This window comes from Emydura macquarii, unplaced genomic scaffold (genome assembly GCF_026122565.2).
Source record: "Emydura macquarii macquarii isolate MOO-44397 ecotype Brisbane River unplaced genomic scaffold, CSIRO-AGI_Emac_v2 contig_2422, whole genome shotgun sequence".
Taxonomy (NCBI): domain Eukaryota; kingdom Metazoa; phylum Chordata; order Testudines; family Chelidae; genus Emydura; species Emydura macquarii.
The window spans coordinates 42,522,098-42,532,578 of record NW_027132559.1 but is presented as its reverse complement, the minus strand read 5'-3'; the positions used below and the strand labels follow the sequence as shown (position 1 = coordinate 42,532,578).

General features: G+C 37.5%; 1 protein-coding gene across 3 annotated transcripts in view; it reads left to right on the top strand.

The window, feature by feature from the left end:
* Nucleotides 1-351: 351 nt before the first annotated feature.
* The window catches only part of ARHGAP21 (Rho GTPase activating protein 21), a 206,695-nt gene continuing 196,565 nt past the window's right edge, over nucleotides 352-10,481 (top strand). Inside the window, exons 1-3 of one of the 3 annotated variants that reach the window (XM_067562379.1) lie at nucleotides 352-445; nucleotides 660-778; nucleotides 5,180-5,279. The gene's annotated coding sequence lies outside the window, so the exon portion shown is untranslated. Of the gene's footprint in view, nucleotides 446-659; nucleotides 779-1,450; nucleotides 1,535-5,179; nucleotides 5,280-10,481 lie in introns of those variants that run through there. The other 2 variants (XM_067562381.1, XM_067562384.1) reach the window with 2 other exon arrangements.

Here is a 10,481-nt window from a genome sequence, read left to right as displayed (position 1 = left end):
GCAGAGCATTCCTTCCTGCAGTGTCATTCTCTAGCAATCACCATGGTTCAGCTATGCATAGCTTTTTTTCAGCTCTGTTGTTTGGTATGTTCAAATACACAAAATGAAAGGGCAATAACAGTACAACTAGAGCACATGGAAACAAATGTTTAGAAATCTTTGAACAATTCCATGTGATTTTCCTGCCTGTTTGTACTTCGTGAGGCTTTTGCTATGTGAAAAAACCAACTTTTCTTATTATGAATGTTTGCTTGGTAGAGGGTCTCCCCTCCTCTCCCCCTCCCGGGTGCACAGACATATTCCCTATTAACTGAATTTAGACTGTAATACATTTCCTTCTTCCAGGCTGAAATTCTGAGGAAATTTGTACAGTGCCAGAAAACTAAATACAATATGAATCTTACACAGCACATTTTGTGGATCTTTTTTCTCTGGAATTATACAGGTAAATTTCCTGCAACCCTTAGTGACTGCTACAATTTAGTTGGCCTTTGTTATCTCTACAGCAGTTCTCAGTCCTTAACAGTTTTTAAAAGAGGAGGAGGAAGAAGGGACAGTGGCTCTTTTGTGTATTGACAATCAGCACTGACAGCATGCAGTTTTTGTGAGGTATTATTTTACTGTCCAGACACCTGGACTGAATGTTGCCTGTCTTCTAGCCAGAGGCATAATAAAGAAGCTGCCGTGGATGTCATAAAGGAGGAAAGCAAATGGCTGCAGAAGCAAGATAACTACCTTGAATGATTCAGAGAGCCTGCTCCTTTACACATCTGTGGATGTAAGTGTAGATGCGTGAGTATTGCTACCCAAATTGCCAGCAGGGAGTAGAGGGTGGACAGAAAGTAAATTATCTACTGGTCTCCATTTGAGGTAGGCAAACTATCCCATGAACTTTCTTTCCTGTGACTAGTATAATTTTACACAGTTTATTTGTTAAAGAATTAATTATTTTATATCAGAAGCCTCATTTATTACCCCCCCAGAAAGAATGGACACATTAACTTCTGACATCAGTTTGTTTTATTTATCATTTCCACATTGTCTCTTCTTTTTAATAGTTTTAACATTTGCCTTAGTTCTTCTAATTTCCACAGGTAGTCTTTCTTTTTAATTTTTCTTCAATTTATATTTTAATTGTATTTTGTTTCATCACTTTCTCTTCTGACTATTATCTCATATCTTGTTTTCATAACTTCTGTATTCTTCTTGATTTTCCACAGCACACTTTTAGAGTATGAAATACTCACTTTGCAAAATTTCCCTCACATAAAAATCCACAATAAGTAAGCTGGATATCATCCTTAAATCATTATATTTGGCAGTAAGAAGGACAGTTTTAAAATAGCTCCACCCTACAGCTGCATCTCATCACTGATCTATTTAAATGTATTAATCTAACTAGAAGGCATATGTTTCCCATTACAAACTGTCTCTAAGTGATATCTATGAGCTAGTTTTAAGACTAGATCTTTGTAATTGAACTACTTTGGAAGTATCAGGAAAATATATTCTTCTGGTTTACTGCTAAACAACTGTAAGTCTTTAGTTTAAAATATCTATGAGGCATATGCTCCTTTCTCCTTATAAGGTATGTAAGTAAATTTGGATCCATATAATTGCAAAGAATGGTCACTAAAATCAAATTCTTTGATTTTAAGGGTTATGGATATGATGAAAACAAGTGGGAGAGGAATAACTGAGCTCCTCCTTCCCATTGTGTGGGTGTTCTACAGAGAGAGAAATAAAATTGTTAGCAACAGTTTGAGGAAATTCTCAAGTTCTGTATAATCATATTATGGAATGTTTAAAATGCTCATCACTACTGGAGCAGATCAGTGCTTCATCCCTTAGCCTTATCACAACAGTGCTAGGAAACTAACACCGAGGCCTGGCATACACCCAATTTTTGTTCCAGTATAGCTATCTCGGTTAGTAGTATGATTTTTTTAAACCCCTAGAGTGGCTATAATTATACCAGTATAAAGGTGCCTTGTACTGGTGTAGCTCGTTGTCCTTCCCATACAAAAATAGCTATGCTGTCATAAAGCACCTTTATATACATCCACACTAGGGGAATTGTACAGCTTTAACTATAATGGTGTAGTGAAAGCGGTACCACCTTTGTGTCTAGATAAGCTTCTTCCAACACTAAGAAATATATGTATTTGGTGTTGGAAGGAAACAGCTGACCTGATTTGAAGGAAAGTCATACTCAGGATCTCTATACTCTGGAGCACACTGAACCTAAACTCTATAGGAAGACCCCCTGTTATCTTCAGCATAGCATTGCTGAATCCTGTGGCAGAGTGGAATTTCAGTGGCAGCTTTAGATAAGTTAATCAGAAGAATATTTATAAAATTAAATATAATTTGTAGATTATTCCTTATTTGCTGTATCTTTATGTTAAATCTCCATTTTAGAATGTCTTTCAGTTAATGCTCTCCATATATTTTCAATTTCTAGTGTGCTGCAGGATTTTGAATTGACAATCCATAATTATCAAGGTAGTCTTGGGTAAGATTGAAGGCTTTAATAATGACATAGTGGGCACTCAAGAATGGATGGAAGGCTATTTGGCTTTCTGAAACCAAGGTTAATTTTGAGGTTTTTGCCAATGGAGAGGAGGATATATCTTCTCTCCTTTTATGAGCATGGGTGGAGGTGACTTGAGATTTAAAAATCTGTTCATCACCCCTTAACCTATGACAATAACCCGAAGCCCCTTTGACTCTCATTGTGTGCCCCACCACTGAATTGAACAGTATTGGATACATATATTTAATAGATATTCTGTTAAAATGATCAGCAATTTTCAGTTATCCCAGCTGAGATGAATGGGGTAGTTCACACATCACAGAGCTATTGTTTCATGCTGTTTGTTTGCAATCTCAGGAAAACAACTGCGTTGATTTAAATTCAAGTCACATTCTGAACTAGGTTTGCTTTGTAATCCTAGAGGTAGAGAGTTATCTTTCTAATGAAGGCATACATTCAAGAGCACAATCCTATGATGGGTAGATTCTCCAGTTAGACTGAGAATCATGGAAAACACAGGCCCTGATGATTTCTTAATGTAGAATAGTTTAGAGAGCAGCCGTATTGCTTAATTATTTGCCTAGAGGGCAAAAGTGACCTTCAATAAAGTGTTAGGAAGCCATCTGTATAGAGCAGGTTACCATTGCCAAGTGAAATATACACACAACTTACCATATATTAGAAAGTATAATTAGACATAAATTTGGTTTCAATACATTTGACATATACGGTGTACTGCATATAACCCCCTACTATTCCCTTCAGTAGAGGTCAGTTTATATACAAGTTCCAATAACTTCATTTTATCTGGCATTGTGCATTGATGACTAATGTCCTCCACAAAAGTTTTTCTAATTACCTCTTGTGCTGATGAACAATTCTATCCAATTCTGTACTACTATTAAATGGACAGTACACTGAAATCAATGAAAATCTGATGTATCAGGCAGATTGGTAGCAATCAAAAGCTGTCCCTGATACATTCTGCAACACGTAAGCAGTTCTGCACTGTGATAAATGGAGCTATATTGAAAATCAATATTTTCTTTTTCTAAAGCACTGGAGAAGTATTTATTCTGAGCATTTTGATCATTACAAGTTTCACCCCAATAAAAAAAGTAACTGACAGTTATAAAGGCCACAGCAAATAGAACCCTTACATAAAACACTCAAAAAGAACATTATGGTTTTTAAAAGTCTGAAGCCTTAAAGTATGGAAATTACTCATTAAGGTAATTTAAATAGTCAATACAGTTCACACACTTGGTTAATGGCACTACTAAGAAGAGAAAATGTATTGTATATGTTCTGGTAGCCTTAACTCCAATGCATAGAACATAGTTATCTTTTATATGAGTGTCACTAATATATGTATACGAGTGATGATCCATGGCTTGGCTGCTCATATTTATGGTGGTAGTAGAAGGTTCTAGACTCCATGCCTAGGCAGCTCTCCAGGCTACCTGACTCCACCAGCAGGTTGCTGCCCAAGCAGGCAGTTCTGTGGGCTGCTGCACTCCCAGAGCAGGCAGCTCTAAGAAGTTATGAACTGATGGTTTAGGTGAGTGTTTAGTTTGTGCTGGGAGATTTGTATTGATTTGTGAGGGAGTGAATGAGGGGTGTGTGCTGGTTGTGTTGATTTGCCTCTGGGGGATTGTGCCATGTGTTTCTGTCTTGGTTTGTGTGGAGTTGTATAGGTGGTGAATCAACCTTTGAAGAACTGTAGCTGTTGGATCAAATAATCCACTATCTGTGCAGTGTTGCTCATATAATTGACTCATTACAATCAATTAAATCATTGCATGCAAATTAGCTGTGAGTAAATGTAGTGATTGGTTGAGTTATACCTCTAATAGCACAATGGTCTAGGGCTTTTGGCACAGATGCATATATGGCTTGCTGTTTGTGTCTATAGAGATGTTCAATTATGTCAAGCAGCATTGCAAAATTGTAGTACTCCACTCCTCCTGGGTGTGTAATTTCTTAGCAGGGAGCTAAAGTATTACTTCAATTATAATCTTCATGGAAAAGGACAGACAAATAGATTTTGTAAGCTGGCCAGTACATTTTCATTACAATTTTGCAATGCTGGTGTAAAATGTATAGGCCTCCATCCTGCAAAGGCTTCCATGTGCTTAACTTTATGCACTGGACTACTCACTGTATGTAAGATTAAGCATGTGCAAAAATCTTTGCAGGATCATGACCATAGTGGCATATATGTGGAAAGAATTTCTAAGTTTGTCTTTTGGGTTAAAGATAAGGTTGATAGTTGAATGTGAAAAGTGAATTTTCACATTTCTGAATTATAAGGAATATTTACTTAAACTATCCTGGTTATTTCCATACCTTTTGAGGCTTACATTTCTGAATTATAACTTTCTTTGCACACTCTGTTTTTATATATAAGATTTATATTTACTCTAGCAACCTTAAGTCTAAGAAAATGAAGTTGCTTGTATGGGAATTATGTTAAAAATAAATATATAGAGCTAAAATGGATATGACCTGGTGTAAAATAAAGTTCTATGCTGAGCATACAAGGTTTTCTATGCTATCAGGGTCCTACACGAGGTGTTTAAAAAAATAGTAAGCACCACGCACACACATCTTTCTACATCAGAATTTTTTGTGTCCCCCCAGACTTCCAGGAGTTTGTGTTGCTGAACTCCCCTCCCTCACACCTGCAGGAGGAGAATTTTACTATCGCCAAACTTCTAAGCTTTGTAGGAGCTTGTTAGAGGTAAACTGATTTAAAACTCAACCAGATTAATGCTGAAGTTAGTTTGACAGCAGAATAGTGAAAGTATTGATAGTAATAGATAAATAAGGGAGTATGGAGAGGAAGATAAGGATTTTGTTTTCAACTCTGTAAATTTCCTGGAGGAGATGTCAGAGAGGCAGATAGAGCAGTGAAACACCGGGAAAAGATAGATTCAGGAGTCCTTGGCATAGAGGTGATAATTCAAACCATTAGAGAAGGATTGCACCCATGAATTGGGTGTAAGTGATAGAACTGAAGTGGACTTCCTATGGAGCAATGAGGGAGGCTGGCGGACAGTGAGAGAAGGAATAGCTGAGGGGAACACTAAAAGTGCATTAAAGAGGTAGACAATAAAATCTTGAGCACAGAAACACAAATGCTCATGCAAACTTTTTTATTGTGGTCCTTTCATTTTTAAATAATGGGTATTTTTTCCACAGTTCAACTTTAAAATGTGAGAACAATAGAAAAACAACAGATAAATAACACAATCACAAACCGGCACTCATGCAGGGCCTCTGGGCACAGGTCCCGTTGGCCCATGCAGTAATCTGCCACTGTTTAAGCACCCTAGAATGCTGGCGCCCCAAGGCATGAGCCTAGTGTGCCTAATTGGAAATCCAGCCTTGATCGTTGGGGCTGTAGGATGCTGGGTGCAATTTAGAGCATCACCAAAATAGCGCTAATCTGTGACAGGCCCTAACCAGCCCATGGACAGATGCAATGCATAGATGGGTTAAAGTCATTTCCCTCCTCCCGTTCCGCCCCCACACTTTAAATGGGCCAGAGCCCATTTTCTCTTTTTTATGCAGTTCATGTGCAAAAAGTGTCTTATGCACTTTTTTTGTTACTTACGATTAGCCACTGTAGCATGTATGCACAACTGTAATAGAATATGTAGGAAAAGATGTTTACAGTATTATACTGTATAAACAATCATAGTGGGTGGACAAGTGAATCTAAAAGGAATCCAGAAGTGGCTTTCCCTAGGGTCTGTGTTATCTAGCAGTTAGAGCATATGAATGAAAGTCAGGATTTTGGGGTTTTACTTTTCCTCTAACATTGACTCCTCAGTGGTCTCAAGCAGGGCACTTAGGTCCAAATTTTCAGAAGTGGCCTCTCATTTTGGGCATCTCAATTTTGAATTCAAAATTAAGAAAATCAATAGTAGGAACCACTTTTGAAAATCTGAGACTCAGTTTTCCCATATGTAAAATGTAGGCCAGGATAATAATCAACCCCCAGGGGTGTTAAGAGCCAACATAACTAGTATTATTGCCACAGGAAGATTCCCTTAGACTGGGAGAATCCTTAGGAGGCTGGGTAAGCGGTCTTTACAGCCCCTTTTGCCAGCAAAGCAACATAAAGGGTCTGGAAAACCTATTCCTTTATTGGTTAGTTTTGTCACTCGTTTTTGGAGACTGTCTTTCTATTAAAGGGGTGTGTGTTGGGGGGTTCTTTTTTGTTTTCTGACCTTCTCAAGTGAGTTAATTATTTGACATGTTCTGTCTATCGTGTGAAGAAGCATCACTAATGGACAAGAAGGGCCTGATCCTGCAAGGTGCTTGGAGCTGAAGGCACAGAGCATCTTGCAGCACTGGACCTTCACCAATAGTTGCATGCTATGAAGTTTCACTCAGCTCAATACAGGTTTCCCCCAAAAGCTAGTAATTGAAATGGCCATCTGGCACTAAAAGAGCTGAAAATACTAGAGTCTCGTACATCTGTTTTTACCTCTGTTTTCAAAAGTTTTTTGACTGCGAAGATGCTGCTGTAATGTTTCTTTTCTTTAATTCTCTTTGCTTTCCTGAGGCATGTGGCAGTTCAAAAGGCAGCATTGCTAAATATTAACAAACTGTTTGTTTCTTATTGTGGTGTTGGCAATATTTTAGTAACTGCTTCCTCGGAAAAGAAAGGCAATAAATAAAGGAAAGAAGATTAAATAAACGTAGAGACTGTCAACACAGTAAAACAGTCTTGGTGAACAGAAAAGGTTGACAAATGACGACTAACACAAATCTTTAGTCACTTGTTCTCTGGCTTTTATCAAGATATTTCTAAAAGTTAATGATCTTCTGCAAAAGAGGAGCCTTGACTTTAGAGAACTCAGGGGGTGACAGAAGGGGAATAAAATCCTGCAGATGGCAGAGAGCAATAGAAGGAGGGGTTGTGCCTTAACAAGAACACAGGTTAGAATGCAGTGAGGAGTATGGTTCTCCCTCCAGATTTCTGTTCTATATTAATTATATGGAATAATTTAATTTTACACAACGTGTGTAGTATTTCTGGCCTCCATCCAGACAGCTCGTTTTGCTCCTAGAGTCTAACAGTCCGTTTCTACCTCATTAAAAGCAAAGACCACTGTCTGTATATCAAGAAACTGAAGTTTTATTCTTATTTTTGATGTATGAAAAAAAACGCTTTGGCCCCACCGGTACTTAGAGTTTTGTACTAATTTTAGGCTGGTGTCCAATGGCTGTCTTGAGTATTAAGTTAACTTCAGCTGTTTCTCCTGCCTCCCTTTTAATATTTTGATCTGCTGACTATAAGGCCTTGATCCTGCAATAAACTCTTTGGGTGGATAGATCTCTGCACTCCCATAGATCCATTTGGAGAAGCAGGACCTAAGTTAGGAGTTGAAATGTGATATTGTACTAAAAATAATTAATATTTATTTGAGTTAAAACATTTTAGCTGCTGCTTTCTTCACAGAACAAGCAGTGTGGAAAAGAACATCCAAGGTTGTCTCATTTAGCAGAAGACTGATGAAAACATTTTGTTAATGTGGCTTTGTTTCTAAGTTCGCTATCTTCATTTCCTCTTCTCAGTCAGCATTATGTGATTACTGATCATACTTATGAGTTTGTTTTTTTTTAAATCAAGATGCATTTCAAAGTCTATAGCATATTGACATAAACTGGTGCAGCATGGTAATAATTAATTTAGTCACATTATAAGCACATTATGCCCAATGCTTTAATCTCTGTCAGTTCAAAAGCACATTTCATCTTTAGATATTGCAATCTGCATTGGCAATCAGTGTAGCTAGTTTTCAGAGATGAATATAAAACCACATTTCTGTTCATTAAATGCACTGATCTGCACAGCTGGGCTTCCCCACAGGCTTTTTTCTTACAGGCAGATGAGCCACTCAGAACTTGCCAAATATTGGTACTCCTAATTCCTGCTGTTGCCTGTCGATCCCTAATGCCAGACAGTCTATTCCCATTAGGTTATTAATTATATGGGCTTCCCAAGACTAGTCTTCAAATGTATTAGAAAAAAAGAGGATTATCGCAAGCAGCATAACTAAAAATTATGGCCCTAATTCTACACTACGTTTATACCTGGATGAAAGAAAAATAGGGCCGGAGAGAACAAACAAACAAACAAAAAATTAAAATACCTAGATGAGTGAGACAATGAAGGGGCTGGAGGTAAACGTAAATTTGAGGCAGGGACTTAGGGGAACAGCGGTCAAATAGGTTTGCCGTATCTGGGGGACCCTACTTCTACTTGTCCTGGAAATTCTGGCTGAGGCTCTAGTGAGTTAGATAATATATGCATGCTATGATGATGAGTACATTATAAAACTTTTAAACTCTGATTCTGCAAACTGATTCATAATAGTAGCCCCATGTGCTCATCCAAGCCCTTCTGAAATAAATGGGTCTGCATGTGGTTGCATGAGTGTTCACTGAGGGATCTGATTGTAGGATCACGGCCATAGATACTTAAGCGTGTAAAATAAATCCAAGATCGGAAAAGAACAGTGCAGCCATGTATGTAGATAGGACCTTGATAAGCTGTGTTAGTAGTGGGCTAGCTGTTTACATAGCCAAATTAAACAATTTTACCATCAAGGCTAATTCCCGCTAGAGATCACAGACCCACACATGGGAGCCGTTACTTCAGGAGGGGGACGTAAGGTAACCAAAATTGTCTTTTCACTTTGCTATCTGAGCACCTAAACTTTTTCTAACATGACTGATTTTTAAAGAGATTATTTACCCTTCTGAACTGTTCTTTTAAATATTAAATGCTTCACATCAAATAATTCTCACTGGTTTTCTAAAGCAAACTCACATATCATTTAACTGAAAAAAGTTAATAGACACTCAGCAGGACTGAAGTCGGTCACTTTATCCGTTAGGCTACAGCATCTTTAATTAAACAATTGAGAGAATTTAGAGATACTATACTGGCCAGTGGAGGGCTCCTTATTGTTACGTGAATGCACTAGAAGCCAAGAAAATTACAATAAAATATAATTACTACAAAAAGATGGCTATAAAAATCAAATAATGTGCATTCCCTAGTTTGTACAAAGATCTAGGTCCATAAAAAGTGTTTTATCCATTAGACTTAAAAGTACACTGTCAACCATAGCGAGAGTCCTGTAGCACCTTATTGTTTCACTCTTGTTGTTTTTGCTGTATACAGACTAACACGGCTACCCCTCTGGAACTGTCAACCATGGCTTTTTTAATTGAGTAATTTCAAAATGTTTCTGCGACAGCATCCTTTAAATAGAATATTCTGAAGGTTTATAAAAAAAATCCTTAAACAACACTCCTAAGAAGAGTATTTTTGATCCCCTGTTTTAAGGATCTTACAGTGGGTCCCTAGGCTTGCTAGTCACAAAGCATGGACAGACCGCTGCACGCATAAGGAGCCTAACTAATTGAATGGGGCTGTGCGCAGGTGCAGAGATCTGCCTACATGTTTCAACATGCATGATTTGAGCCTTCTATCTGTTTCTTCCTTGATGGATATCTTTGTACACACTCCATTTCATTGTTTCCCTATAAAATTCTGTCAAAAGCACAGAGTAAACAATTGAAATATATCAAAAAATAAAATATATCAAAAAATAAAGCAATTGAATTTTGCGTGCTAATTTTTCAGTTGTAGCAATTGTAGAAGTTATTTATAACAATAGTATGACATTTTCAGAAACAAGTATTTTCATGTTGATGGTGTCCTATTTATCTTATTGTGTTTTCATTCAACAAAATATGAAGAACAAGAGTTTTGTTTATGGCGACAGAGTGATGCAGTAAATTTTCCTTTTCCTCTCTAGAAACGCACATCAAAATGAAAGTGAGTTCAGGTGGGCACTTCCTAGTTCCAGTTTGTGCACACTATTGCTAGCTAGAATTTTACACTGCAGCCCACTCT